At 36.9% G+C, this 15,766-nt stretch overlaps 1 protein-coding gene across 3 annotated transcripts in view; it reads left to right on the forward strand.

Annotated features, from left to right (window-relative positions):
* The window catches only part of LOC145292229 (uncharacterized), a 55,942-nt gene that overhangs the window by 1,955 nt on the left and 38,221 nt on the right, over positions 1-15,766 (forward strand). Inside the window, exon 2 of one of the 3 annotated variants that reach the window (XR_013869576.1) lies at positions 3,920-4,026. The exons of the other annotated variants lie outside the window; for them this stretch is intronic. The gene's annotated coding sequence lies outside the window, so the exon portion shown is untranslated. The remainder of the gene's footprint in view (positions 1-3,919; positions 4,027-15,766) is intronic. 3 annotated transcript variants of the gene reach the window in all.

Below are 15,766 nucleotides of genomic sequence, written 5' to 3' on the forward strand. Positions count from 1 at the left end.
GGGGGGGGGTTGTAAGCAAAAAAAAATATGGGTTTGTATTACTGCACACATAGATTCGATAAAGTTGTCAAAAAACAAATATATAACAAATAAATATTATCAAAGGCAAGATAAGTTACTTTTCTACCTAACTGGATACATTTTTTTTGTTTTTATTCAATGTAACATGTTTATTCAGCTCGAAAAACATACAGTGTTTACCGATGTATTGGAAAATTCAAAATGGCGCCCGACACTATCTTTAACATGGTAAGTTTGGGAAAAGGTGTTATAAATAATAAACTAGACAAAATACTATTAAAAAAACACCGAATATATGTCAACTTATGTCATGGTAACATATAATGAGCGAATTACTAACAGTATTTTGTCTAGTTTATTATTTATAACATCTTTTCCTCAACTTACCATGTTAAAGAGAGTGTCGGGCGCCGTTTTGAATTTTCCAATACATCGGTAAACACTATGCTTTTCGAGCTGAATAAACATGTTACATTGAATAAAAACACGAAAAATATATCCAGTTAGGTAGAAAAGTAACTTATCTTGCCTTTGATAACATTTATTTGTTATAAATTTGTTTTTTGACAACTTTTTCGAATCTATGTGTACAGTAATACAAACCCAAAATTTCGTATTGATTGGATAATTACCTGATTTTTGGTAGATTTTTAAAAAGACGGTCCGTCAAAAAGTACTCCCCCCCCCAGTTTTGGCGGTGCCTAGTTTAAATAAAATGCTTTTAAATGATTGTGATTTCTTTATAATAAATTTATAAACAAAATAAAACAAAAACAACAATTAGTCATTTCTCTCCCCTTCCAGTCACGTGCATTAATTTTTAATTTAACATTTACGCGCAAAATCAAATTTGGATTTTTTACTTGGATTAACTTTCGAAAAAATTTGGATTTCTTTAACTTCACTTTTACCCAAAACGTTGGATTCTTGATTTCCCTTCTCACAAAATTAACTTTTTATTTCACGAAATTCACTTTGATTAACTTTTAATTTCTTTAACTTCAATTTTACCCAAAACTGTGGATTCTTGATTTCCATTCTCATAAAGTTAACTTTTTATTTTCATTCATTTTTTTTTTATTTTACGTGCAACTTCACTTTCAATTATACGCGCAAAATCAAAATTTCATTTTGATTAACTTTTAATTTCTTTAACTTCATCACAGAATTTCATCAACTTTTACTTTCAATTTTACGTGTAAAATCTTTTGTTTTACTTTAATAATGTCTACCTGTGATGGATGTTCTTTCAATTATTTCAAGGCCATACAGGTCTTCTATGAAAACTCAGCTATTTCCTTGGAGTTTTTGCATAGACATGGTGTGCTACCAACTGCCGTCATGTGCACACAGTGTAACAAAAACTGCACCTTTAGGGAGCACGGAGGTTCGGGTGAATGGCGTTGCAACACTACCTTCATCATTCCTAAAACCAAAAAAAGGCGGCATTGTACTTTTTATGCCAGTGACTACAAGGGGACATTCCTACAGAATTCTCACATGGATCCATGGAAAATAATTATGTATGTGAACCATTGGCTGAGCAAGTGGTGGGACCACGAGACAGTCACCGAATGCTTAGCTTTTTCAACTGCAACATCGGTTGACTGGCGGTCTTTTTGTAGCGAGGTGACAGAGTTCTGGTTGGCGAATCAGGACTCTATCGGCGGTCCAAACATCGTCGTCGAAATCAAAACCTTCATGGTACGTCGTAAAAACCAAAAAGGCCGATCACTATCGCAATTTGGCTCTTTGGGATGATAGAGCGAGAATCGAAAAAACAAGTTATTATCCCACTGGTGGACCCTGTTGGAGAGAAGAGGGACAAAAGTACCCTACTTCCTCTCATAAAAAAATATATACATGAAGGATCAATTATAATGAGTGACCGGTGGGGGGGCGTATCACTCTCTGAAGGATCACGGGTACACCCACTATATGGTCAATTATTCAGAAAATCTACAAAGATCCAACAGACAGCAGGGTCCACACACAAAACATTGAGCGGCTTTTTTTTTTTTTTTTTTTTACACAGTGATCACCACTTATCAAGGCCCGGAAGCCACTCAGGGATAAGGGTTATTGCAAGTACATTACGTTAGTGAGGAGATTTGCTGAAATGTTTACTTAAGGGGGCGGTTCATTAGGAATTTGTTAACATTGGACTTGAAGACATCCAAGTTGTAGTCCGGAGGGAAGCAGGCAAACGGAACAGAGTTCCACAGGCGTGCAGTTCTAAGAAAGAAGCTTTGTTCATGGAATCTGCGTTTTGATTTAGGCACAGATATAGAGTGGGAGAAATTTTTCACAGTGGATTCAGCTAGACGGGTGTTTTTCGTGAAAGATTGGCGAGGGGGGACCAGAGATTGGAGTTCAGACAAGCATCTGCCATGGAAATAACGATAAAACAAGGACAGGCTCGCAACGTCTCTTCTGTGGGAGAGAGGTTGCAGGGTAGAGAAAAGGGCATCCCCCACTAAGCCACGAAGTCTATTTTGTACTCTGTCAAGACATATGGCAACAGTATTCCATCCTTGGACGTACTTGGCTTTTATATAGATATTCCATCCTTGGACGTACTTGGCTTTTATATAGATAGAGAATTGCATCCGTAGTGAGATATCTTCTGGAGCGGTAGAAGGATCCCACCATCTTTCCAGCGACCTTGGCAACAGACTTGATGTACGTGTTCCATTTCAGATCAGGAGTAAAGGTCAAACCCAGAAGCTTGTCAAAACACGGGGCCTCACCCAGACGAGAGCCATCCCTCACAATTGATGCCAGATGGGGATCAGAGCGTTGATGATGTAAGGATAGCAGTTTGGTTTTGGATGCATTAAAGGTAACCAGCCACATCTTCCCCCACTGAACCACGCGCTCGAGATCAGAGGAGAGAGAATCAGAGAGAACTTTGTCATTTACAGCCTTTGATGTGTTGCCGTAGATGGTCGTGTCATCAGCATAGATGTCAACGAATGATTTAAGTATGTGTTTAGGGAGGTCATTGATGTAGATCAGGAAGAGAGTTGGGCCCAGGATTGACCCCTGAGGGACTCCAGCATTTATATTGCAGGCCTCCGATTTTTGTCCATCTACCACTACTCTTATGAGCCTATCGGAGAGAAATGATTTAATGATTGAGAAAACATTTCCAGTTATACCGTAGCTGGAAATCTTGTGAAGTAGACCCTTATGCCATACCTTGTCGAAGGCCTTTGATATGTCGAGAGCAATTGCCCTAGAAAGGAAGCCTTTGTCAAGAGATTCACTAATCCTGTGGGATATAACCGTCAGCACATCTGCGGTAGATCTTGCAGAGCGGAAACCATATTGTGTGTCACTAAGAAGGTTATTCCTGCTGAGGTGGTTGACTATTTCTCTATTTAATATGGATTCCAGCAACTTACTCATAACACACAGGAGACTTATTGGTCTGTACTGAGAGGGAGATGACTTTTCACCTGAATTCTTAAATACAGGGCAAACTGATGAGGTCTTCCAGGGAGTCGGAAAGCACTTCTCCTTAAGGCAGCGCTTAAATAGTTTCGTAAGTATGGGAGCAAGTTCTGGTTGAAGCTTTTTTAACACTATAATTGGGATGCCATCAGGGCCAGTTGCTTTACTGGAATCTAGGTTCTTTATTAGCTTGGCGACCTCATGCACGGATATTTGTATGTTACCTAGCTTGTTCTGTGTTATAGGAGGAAATATGGGGAGTTGATGGCCTTCGTCGCATAGGGTAGAATTAGCTGCAAAGTTCTTTGCTTTGGAGGGAACTTAAAGAGTGGGTCAAACGACCGGGTATTAGAGCCACCTATTTACGCCAGTATCTAGCAAGATACTTATTTATAAATGATCAAGGCGGTAAGGAGGCTCTTTTACATGATTTTTTATTCAGGCTGCACGTCTCTATCCCCCCCCCCCAAGATGATCAACTACGTGTTGTTGCTCCAGTTCTCAACGATGAATCCAGTGACGGGGAAGAACAGGACGGCGCATCTTAATGTAAGTGGACTTTTCAGCAATTTTTATAGATAAATCTGACCCCCCCCCCAAAAAAAAACCCTCTAAATTCAGAGTATGTTCATTTTCCGTGAATACTACTAAAAAATCAGATATTAATAATAAAAAAAAGAAGATATTTAAACAAAAAAATAAGGTTTGTTTTACTGTACACATAGATTCGAAAAAGTTGTCACAGGTGTCTGTCAGTGGAGGAGAAATCCTTCACGACTGAGACAATTTTTATTTTTGTTCCTTTTCTCCACATTTAAAAACGACCCTGGTGTCTAACTCTGTCCCGTGAGGAGGCATTGTAAATAGGAAAAAAAAACAAAAATATATTACAGAATTTTAAAAAAATTATTACTAAAAAAATAGTCATTTACACCATATATGGGAAACGGTGGGAGTGGGGGACAACAAATGTATTGGAATCGTGTGAACTGTATCTTGTTGCTTGCATGCTTTTCGCACACGCAGTCAGCCGACTTACGCCATTACAGTGGATTTTACTAAGAAAATAATCCCTTACAAAAAATGTTAATATCTCCGAAACTATTAATTTGCGACGGATACGGTTTTCAGATTCTTTTTCAGCACACAGAAATCCACAAGAAAGATATTTTGTTTTTTATTAGTTCGAATTCACGCTTTTTCTAAAATTTTACCCAAAATTCACCACAGAATTACCCCCCCCCCATATGCAACACGATGTAACTTTATTATAAGTTAATATTATCAATATAACTTTTGTGGCGCTTATGTCAACAGATCATTAAATCTAAGGGAAATAACCAGCACAGACATAGCAAAATAAGCAAGATATAATTTGGGATGCTGAATAATCAGTAGAACAATAAAAGAATATTAAAAAAAACAAAACAAAAACAAACGAAAAAAAAAAACAATTGCACGATTACTGTAGCCAAGTTCCGGAAATTGCTGAAACAGTTTATGAAAAGGAAACGAGTTAGTGAAGTTAATCAACAAACTTTAAATATAACAATGTTAAGTAACAAAATAAACTTACTAATTAACGTACACAAAACAAAAGTAAACTGTTATAATGTAACGATGTTAATTAATCCACTACAAAAATTAAATAAACTTGTTAATTAACGAAAATAATGAAACTTTTTTGAAAGAGATTTTGAAGTATTTAAACTGTCATTTTTTTTAAACAAAAGTTAAAAAATAGGAAATAATTTCTTATTGTTTAATTTTTTATTTCTTAGAAATTTGTTTTTCTTTATTTTAGGTAATCAGTCAGCATCAGGATGATTCAAACTTTTTTGAAGGAGATTTTGAAGTATTTAAACCTATAGCTATGGTTAAAATTTAATTTTCTTTCTTTTTTACTATTCTGTAGTTTCATTTTGAAAGGTATAATTTGGGGCACATAATAATTAACGTACACAAAACAACAAAAATAGAAAACGTTTTTGAAGGCGATTTTGAAGTATTTAAAATGTCAATGTAATTAAAAAAAAAAATGAAAATAAAAAATTTAAAACAATGACGGTTTAAATACTTCAAAATCTCCTTAAAAAGAGTTTTGTTATTTTTGTTAATTAATAAGTTTATTTAATTTTTGTTTTTGATTAATTACCATCGTTTCAAACAAGGGTATTTATTTTTTGTTGTGGATTAATTAACATCATTACATTGTAACACTTTACTTTTGTTTTGTGTACGTTAATTAATAAGTTTATTTTGTTACTTAAAATTGTTATATTTTAAGTTCGTTGATTAACTTTTTGTTGAAATTTCCGGGACTAACTTCAACTTCACCCAGCGCTTGCAGGTATAATATTCGTGTAATCATATTTTTTCTTTTTTTTTTTCATTTAACATTCTTTTATTAATCTCCCTTAGATTTAATAATCCGTTTACATAAGCGCCACTTTTGTACCATTTAAAAGAAGGGCAAAATAAACTAGTAATAATTAAAAAAAAAATTATATTCATTGTATGAAAATAATTAAATTGCGAGACGAAAATCGTGTTTACATAATTGGCGCTTTAAAATAATGTTCCCATGTAGTTAGGTACGGGCAAAAATGGGCGGATAAAGATAGCGGGACCTAGTTTTGAAAGTCGATTTATCATAATTTTTTTGTAGGTTTCCGACTACTTTTTGATTGTATTTGAAAGATTAGAGACTAAAGTTAATTTCTTAAAGGAAAAAAATATTTGTACATGTGAAAAAAAAAGTTATGAAAAACGTTTTCATAGCGAGCTAAATAATTCAGCTAAATTTTGAAGTTAAATAAATTCATTGTAAAAATCCTTTAAAAGATAAATATTAGTTTTCTGGGTCTATTTCAAAGATAATTAGTAAAGTCCTAAGATAGTAAATTAAATAATAAAAACCCCTTGTTTGTGCAAAAAATAACTTAAATTAGCCCTCAAAAAGCAAGTAATTCTACCGTTCAGCAAAAACACAACAAATAAAGGTTTATAAACATGATTATTCGAAAGCCCAAAATTACAGCCAATGAAAACGCTGCTTCAAAATGAAGTCATGATAGTAAAAGTAGGTAGGGGTGTCGGATTTCTTTTTTTCTTCCAGACGTGCATCCGTACATTCCTATTCTGAACATTTGTATCAATTTTTATCATTTTTTAATTTAATTATTTTTTATGTTCCTGTTTTTAAATTAATTTCTTTTTTAATTATTGTTCAAGATTATATAAAAATTATGTTATGCCGAAAGTTTCACATTCATGTGAGCAAGAAAATTGTTAAAATCTTGCATATAAAAATTATGTGAAATCTGTAGTTTAAAAAAAAAGTATAAATATTTTTGCTATTATAATTGTGAAAATATTAAATAAACAATGCTTAATTCAATGATAATATTGGTAGTTTGAGAAATTAATTTTTCTTTGAGTTATATCGAATTCATTAATATGGATTTTAGGGGCTTTTTTCATAATGTTCCTTTAAAAATTATTTCATTTTTTTTGTTACAAATTACGATGCTTTGTTTATATAAAAAAAGCAAAAATAAATTCTTGCATTTTTTATTTACTACTGAAAACCATAACTTTAGTAAAGGAATTTTTTGTTTAAACAAAATAATACCTTTCCACTAAGAGTTAAATAAAATAATTAGTTTATTATATTCCCTGATCATTATTTGATAAATACTGAAAAATTCATTAAAATTGGTTGATTTCCTGATCTTTGGTGAATTTTTAAGTAAAGGAGGGGGAGGTCAAAATGTTTATACATTTTGAGCATCGCCATTTATTTTGCCCGTACCTACATGTAGTAGGCATTCTGAACATGAAAACATACCTATGTTTAATAAATCTAGCAAAAATCAACTAATGATCAGAGTTTTGTGAAATTTTTGATACTTATCCATTTTAGAATGAAATTGCATATAAAATGCAGTTTCCGTAAAATATATGAATGGAAATACTTTTTTTCTTTTTTTTAGTATGTGTTCCTCCCCTTATTTATTTTTTCAAAATTTGAACAAATTATTTAAATCTATCAAAATTTCTATTTATTATGAAACATAAGAGTTCAAATAAGTAAAAAATATTTTTAAAAAATTTAAATACACGTATTGAACAAAAACTTACCTTGAAGTTGAAATTAAAAAAATGATATAAATTTAGTATTACTATGTTTTTTTTTTTAAATAGTGTTTTTTCTAATTAATATTTAATATAATCAGTTGAATTGCCAAAAACAATAAAATTCCTAAAAATTAATTTTTAAAAGCTTAAAACGATTAAAATTCCATTATTACAAAATGTCCCGTTACAACATAGATTTTTAATTAATTGTGGTGTAAATGAAGAAAAAAGAAACAAAAATGGCTGCCCTGTTTCTTTATATGCCTACAGGGTGACCACGAGGTATGCAAATGAGATGCTCCTGATTGGAGATAAAAGAGGAGTGATTTGGGGAAGGAAGGCATTCTGAAGTTAGATTGCGAGCAGAGAAGTTGTATTTGTAGAAGAGAAAAGTCGGATTCGGGGAGAGAAAAGCTAAAGTTGCAGAAGTTCGTTTTGGAGTGGAGAGAAGATGCGTCAAGTGGTAACCAAAAAGTGAAAGTTCGGACAGCAGTGTCACGCAGGCGACAAGCTATTTCGGCCCATCAAGCAAATTAACATGGCTGAGTGGAGACTGAGCACTCAGATGTTGAGACCCTTTACTGGGGAGGGTGACCTGATTAAGTGGCTGGAGAAATTAAAAATGGTGGCGAAGCTGCAAAAGATAGAAGATGTGGTCACCCTGCTGCCGCTATACTTAGAGGGGGAAGCCCTCACGATTTACCAGCAGATGCGAGATGAAGACAAGGAAGACCTTGCCTTAGTGGAGACAAGGCTGAAATTGGCCTTCGCGGAGGGCCCATTTGAAGCACTTGGCAAGCTGTCAAGTTTGAGGTGGACCGGCGAGTCCGTTGACGTCTTTGCGGCAGAGATCAGGAGACTGGCAGGGTTGGCTGGTTACGTGGGGAGGAGCCTGGAGATGACGGTAAAGCTGTACCTAGTGAACGGCTTCCCAGAGGAAATCTCGGCGAACATGCAGAGAATCACGGGGATCCATTCTATGGAAGTGGACGATCTCTTGGTCCATGCCAGAGTCCTAGTGAAAAATGTTAAAAGCCCAATCGTGGCTGCAGCTGTGAGTGGAAATATGTGCATGAGGCCTCACTTGAATGAGAGGCAGCCGGCGAGGCGACAAGAGGGGAGACCTGCCATCAAGTGTTTCCGGTGCCAGGGTCCTCATCTGATCAAGGACTGCAAAGAGCCGAGACCGGGGATCACGTGCTACCGATGTGGACAAGTGGGGCATATTAGCCGCTATTGTGTTGCTGCACGGGACCAGGGAAACGAGTGAAGGGGAGCTATTGCGCCAGTGGTTACCCCTTCTGTGTGGAAATGGCGCATGATGGAACATTGCCTCGGTTACCGGTGGTAGTCAATGGGAAGAGAGCCATAGCCCTTGTCGACACAGGCTGCACTACAACGTTGTTAGCGAGGAATGTCGCGAGATCATCGAGCGGAACCAGGATTATTAGGACCGTGGATGGCAGGGATGTGAAATGCCTAGGAGAGACGACAGCGGAAGTAATGGTGCAAGGGGTGCCCATTGGACTGCAAGCCCTAATGTTGAATCATCTGGTCGGTGGTGTCGACGTGATTATAGGTATGAGTGCAATTAACCGACTGGGGGGCGCTACGTTAAGAGGGGGCCAAGTGACGTTTGGATGTCTCGGCGCAGTGGGGATAGCAGGAGTGGAAGGTAATAGAACCGTCAGAACCCCAAAACCGGAGGTTTGCTGCATTGAGGACAAAGATTTCCTGGCGAAGTTTGATTGTGTGAGGTGGACGGTGGAATGGAAATGGATTTCCGGGCCCCCAGAACTACAGAATAAGGTGGGCTGCTACGAAAATACCCTGCGAGGAGAAATAAGAAAAGGATTTGAGGAAGAAGTGGAGAGGTGGATAAAAGAAGGAATTCTGAAACCGTGGACAGGGGAAGAAAAAGGAGTGTTGCCACTACTGGCGGTTGTTCAGCCTACCAAAAACAAGATTAGGCCCGTGCTGGATTTTAGGGAATTGAACAGACACGTAGCCTGCCACACTGGAATGGGGATCGACGTATGTGAGGAGGTCATAAGGAAATGGAGAAGAATGGGGCGGGCCACTAAGATTGTCGATCTGAAATCGGCATATCTGCAGATCCATGTAGATGAAAAACTCTGGCAGTACCAACTGGTCCGGTACAAGAGGCGGGTGTATTGTCTGACGAGGTTAGACTTTGGGCTGAGTTCAGCCTCCAAAATTATGACTGCCGTGCTGAAGACAGTGCTGAGCAAAGACTGTACAGTGGAGGAGGCCACTAGTTCGTACATTGACGACATCCTGGTGGAGGAGGCAGAGGTGACAGCAGAGAAAGTAAGAAGCCATGTCGAGAAGTATGGGTTAACTGCAAAACCGGCGGAGGCCCTAGATGGAGGAGCGGTGCTGGGGTTGAAACTAAGGCGAGATGGAAAAGAAAGCCTTGTCTTCGAACGAGGGAATGCAATACCCGAAGTCGGATCTGAGCTGACGAGGCGAGAACTCTTCTCAGTCTGCGGGAGGCTGGTCGGGCACTATCCTATCGCTGGCTGGCTCAGGATAGCATGCAGCTTTATTAAACGACAAACAGGCACTGATGGCTGGGAGGGCCGTGTGACGAAGGAGGTCATGAACATGCTGCAAGAAGTCATTGCGAGAGTGAGGAATGAGGACCCAGTGAAAGGGAAATGGTATGTCAGCGGCGAAGACGCGGGTGTGGTTTGGTGCGATGCCAGTAACCTGGCGTTGGGCGTCGTACTAGAGATAGGAGGTGTGACTGTGGAGGATGCGGCGTGGCTAAGAAAAAACGACTTCTCCCATATCAACGTAGCAGAACTAGATGCCGCTATAAAAGGAATCAATCTGGCCCTGAAATGGGGATTGGAAATAATTGAAGTCAAAACCGATTCGGCAACGGTAGCGTCGTGGATTCGGTCGGCAGTAACTGGCGACAAGAGAGTTAAGACCAGGGGTGCTGCGGAAATGCTGATCAAGCGCAGACTCGGAGCGCTCACCGACCTGATAGCGGAATTCCAGTTGAGAGTATCTGTTGTGTTGGTCCCGTCAGAAAAAAACAAGGCGGATTCGATGACACGCGTGAAGAAGGCCTGGCTGCAGGAGGGAAAGGAGGTCTCCTCGGTATGCTGTGCAGGGGAAGAAGTCAAAGAGTCACACGAAATGCACCACTTTGGTCGAGAACGAACGTTATTCCTAGCCAGAGAGGTTTACCCGGAGACCACCGAGGAGGAGGTTAGGGAGGTGGTGGAGAACTGTCGAGAGTGCCAATCAATTGACCCTGGACCGTCCAGACACGAAGCAGGAGAGCTACACGTTGCGGAGGACTGGAAGCGATTGGCCATTGATGTGACACACTATCGCCACAAATTGTATCTGTCGATGGTCGACTGTGGACCGGGAAGGTTTGCCATCTGGAGAGAGATCAGGGCAGAAGCTGCATGGGCGATCGGAGGGGTCATCGAGGAGATATTTTTGGAGAGAGGGCCGGTTGAGGAACTCTTAATGGACAATGGCCCCGCTTTCCGATCAGAAGCCTTTAAAGGGGTGTGCGATAAGTGGGGAGTAAGGCAATTTTTCAGAGCAGCGTATCGGCCGAGTGGCAACGGAATAGTGGAGAGGAATCATCGCACCATTAAAGCCGCTGCAGAAAAAAGCAACGTATCACCCATAGAGGCGGTGTTTTGGTATAACATCTCGCCGAAGACCAAACAAGATGAGACAACTGTGCCTCATAGGGCCGTTTTCACATATAAGTGGCAGCATCCGTGCAACAAAACAGCAGGAATTGAGAGTGAAGAAGCCACTATCAAAGTAGGTGAAGAGGTGTGGGTGAAACCCCCCAATGCACAGTGTACCACTCGTTGGAAAAGAGGGGTCGTAACAGGATTGCAGTCGAAGAACAATGTGATGGTGAATGGCGTTCCCCGGCATATCTTAGACCTGCGTCGTGTGACATTGCCGGTATGCAGTGAGGGCAGTGAAGAAGAGGAAATCGAGGGCCACCGAGAAGCAAATGATGCTGCTCGACCTGACTTAGGCCCGCGTTGTAGTGAACCTGAAAACGTTAACCCCCGAGAAGTTGTCCCCCAGAGGCCTCGACGTGATAGGAGGCGGCCTGCTTGGATGGAGGATTACGAAGTATCCTATTGATCTCGAAGATCAGGGGGACGTGTGGTGTAAATGAAGAAAAAAGAAACAAAAATGGCTGCCCTGTTTCTTTATATGCCTACAGGGTGACCACGAGGTATGCAAATGAGATGCTCCTGATTGGAGATAAAAGAGGAGTGATTTGGGAAGGAAGGCATTCTGAAGTTAGATTGTGAGCAGAGAAGTTGTATTTGTAGAAGAGAAAAGTCGGATTCGGGGAGAGAAAAGCTAAAGTTGCAGAAGTTCGTTTTGGAGTGGAGAGAAGACGCGTCAAGTGGTAACCAAAAAGTGAAAGTTCGGACAGCAGTGTCACGCAGGCGACATTAATTGTGTTTAAATTTTTTTTAAATATTAAGGTTTTATATAAACATGGCTCTTGTCAGCTATTTTATCAGCAGATGAAAACCGATTTAAAAATATTATTGCACAACTATTAAGCATTTTGTAGACCACCCTTATATTTTGTTTATCTCTTTTTACCAAACAAAATGGAAGCCGGTAATTAACACTTTTACATATTTAGTAAAACCATATTTTATATTTAATATACAAATATTATTATATCATTAATTGTTAAACTGTGTAAATCTTAAAACCTAACAAAATTATAACAACGATTAATTATTAATTGCAGTTTTAAGAAGATAAAGGTTTTAAAAATCATTAAGTAGCATTACAAGCGTATGCTGTATTTTCGTGGACATCGCCAAGATTACATACCTTATGTAGTTCAACAAGTCATATCTTTTTTATTTGTATGTCAATTTTTAAAACAATTATATTGATGGAAAGAGAATAAAATAAGCATTCCAATGATGTTAATTTATTTTCCTTTTATGCGTTCAATGTTTTTATACTCCAAGTTAAAAATGGAAAAACGGTAAAAAAAATGACAACAAAAAGGGAAACAGTTTTTTTTAATGTTTTCATTTTATACGTTACGTTTGGAGACATATGCGTGGGGTTAAATTTGATTGAATATGGCTGAAATTTTACAGGCTATATAAACAAAGAAGTCCATCTCTACTGGTGTTTGATTTTTATTTTTATGACCATAGGAAGCAAAGTTACGACCGAGCAAAGTTGACGAAGAATATTTCAAAATTGATAAGATAACTCAGCATATATCATCCATTTTCATATAGATAATAGTTTCAGAATTATTTTCATGTATAATATGTAAATATTTGATAATTATTAATTGCACGGAATTTTATTTAAAATGTTATCTTTATTAGAAATCAAATCCGCTTACAGAAAAACGGTCGCTAAGTGTGCCATGCACTGATCTGACTAAAGTATTCTCTTAAAAATAGAAAACTGTCTTACTAGACTAGTCATTTTTTATTCTGAGTTCGTCAATTAAAAAAATATTTTCAAGTTTTTCAAATTTAATTTCCAAACAATACCATTTTGTTGTTTTTAACGCTTTTAGTACACATGCGCTAAAAGCATTAAAAACAACAAAATACGTTTAACTTCTTATTTGTACTTAAGGTAGAATTCTGTTTTTTAGTGGTAAAAAACAAACACATAACAAATAAAAGGTACTTGTGCACTTATGCTACCATGCTAAAATAATAACATTATTATTTAGAAACCCATTCTTAACATGGGGAAGGAAGGGTGTTTTTGTTAACTATTCTGTACTTTCACCTAACAATTAAATAAAAAAGACTTGAATTTATTTTTAACTCATTGTCAAGACCATTTTTTTTTTTTTTTCGAATCTGTAAAACAAACCCGTTTTTTTTAACTGAGGATATCTAAATAATAATAATAATAATTAGGCGGTTCGATAAAAAATTTCATTGTAATGCATTTTGTAAATTTTTACCCTGTTTCCACCTGAACATTTTTCTTTAAAATAACTACCTTTAAAGGTTTTCGAGTATGCTGAAAACGAATATCGCATTTAAATTTTTCACAAATAAGTAGCTTTCCAGATATTAAGCAATGTCATTTCTTATTGCTGGTGGCCATCTTGGTATGCACGTTTGTGCATAGTTTCTCGGGGTTGTGTTTGCGCGCTTGCACGTACCAAGATGGCCACCAGCAATAACATATGAAATGACATTGCTTAATATCCTGAAAAAAACATATTTGCAGAAAATTTAAATGCGACATTCGTTTTCAGAATACCCCAAAACCTATAGAATTATTATCATTTTAAATGTTAAGGTGGAAACAAGGTAAAAAAAAATTCCGTTTTATTTCTTTGTTTACATAATTGAATTTTCAGTAAAACAACAGAATAAAAATGACGAAAATTATCAACTGGTGAACATATAGTTGTTGCTTATCAGGATTCCTGGTATCCTGGTACTGTGAAAGTTACATCGACGATTCATGTAGAGTACAATTTATGGTTGCATCTCAGAAAATAGAGGTATATTTTGGGCCAGATAGAGAGGATTTACAAATTGAAAATTGGACTGGTCCCAAAATGCATAAGTTCTGGTCAACTATGAGAATTTCCATTTTTTTACAAAAATCCAAAATCTATATGAAAAATTTTCTTCGATGTATTTTTGAGATTAATTCATATCTACTCAATTTTCTTTTCTTTGAGGGGAGTAGTGAATACCGCCCATGAATGCTCTGTAGCTTTCAATGGCTACACCCAAGATTAAGCTCTCCTTTGGTTGGGAGGCAGGAAAATGCCTATTCTCAATAAATCTATATTTAAATCTATATTCCTTTTAAATTCGTTTTTCGCTTGTGTGTATTGATATTCATAATAAAAACCCTCTTTTCTATTTATTTAAAAAGAAAATACAACTTTCTTATATATGGGTTGTGGAAATGCATTCATTAGCAAAAGATCTAGCTAATTTGCATATTCTTTTAAACATTCATTTTAGTTAATTCCCTATTAGTTTTTTCGGTTTTCTTATGGGATGATCATCTAGAGTTAACTATTACGTGCAATTATATTCATGCAGATATTCTACATGATTTATACTTGCATAATATTTGCATAAAATCTTTAAATAAATTGTTTCCATATATATTTATGTACACATATATTTTTGTTTAATCTTTTAGTCTATCTATATATCTATAAAAGTGAACGTGTCTGTGTGTCTGTGTGTGTACATTTCCCTATGCAATAACTCTGTCAATTTTCAGTCTACAAACTCGAAATTTGATATACAGGGTACTGAGATTTGGGAAAATCTATGTGATCGGTTTTTGGCTGGAAATTTGGCTGTTAAGGGGTCAAAGTTCAACGATTCTACCTTTGAGAATTCTACAAAACTCCTCCAACAATTTTGGGTCTAAACACTTGAAATTTTAGATATAGGTTCCTTGGACATGGATCTAACTTAAGAACTTCATTTGAGCCCAAAACAATAAATGTTAAGGGGTCATAATAGGGGTCGAATAAAAAAAAAAATTGACCACTTTTTTTTCTTTTTTGCTCAACATACACCTCCAAAGACCCAGTCAACGCCGGGCTGAAATGCTAGTCTATCTATACTCCTATAAATTCGTTTTTCCTTTGTGTGTATTGATATTCATATTAAAATCCCACTTTTTTATTTATTTAAAAAGAAAATACAATTTTCTTATATATGAGTTGTGGAATTGCATTCACTAGCAAAAGATCTAGCTAATTTGCATATTCTTTTAAACATTCATTTGAATTAATTCCCTATTACTAATAGGGGTAGGCTATAGAAACAAAATTTTTCAAATAAATGCCAAAAGTGGCTTATTACCTTCATTTATATGTTAATAGATGGGAACAAGTGATTTTTTTCAAAACGGGTCAAAATTGAAGGGTCACTGGCCCCAAACGTGATTTGACCGCGTCGACGCGTGAAAATGGCCCAAATTTCGCCCCCGAACACACTTAATCACTTATTGAAAGCCATAGGGTGCATTTCTTGACTATAAATGCATTTGTATCATTAAATCTAACATTCCCATTGTCTATCCCACAAGTATAGGGTTTTTTAGGGTATCTCAGAGTCCAAAATGGGTC

Source organism: Euprymna scolopes, chromosome 13, assembly GCF_053919585.1.
Source record: "Euprymna scolopes isolate OS-2025 chromosome 13, ASM5391958v1, whole genome shotgun sequence".
In the NCBI taxonomy this organism is placed as follows: domain Eukaryota; kingdom Metazoa; phylum Mollusca; class Cephalopoda; order Sepiida; family Sepiolidae; genus Euprymna; species Euprymna scolopes.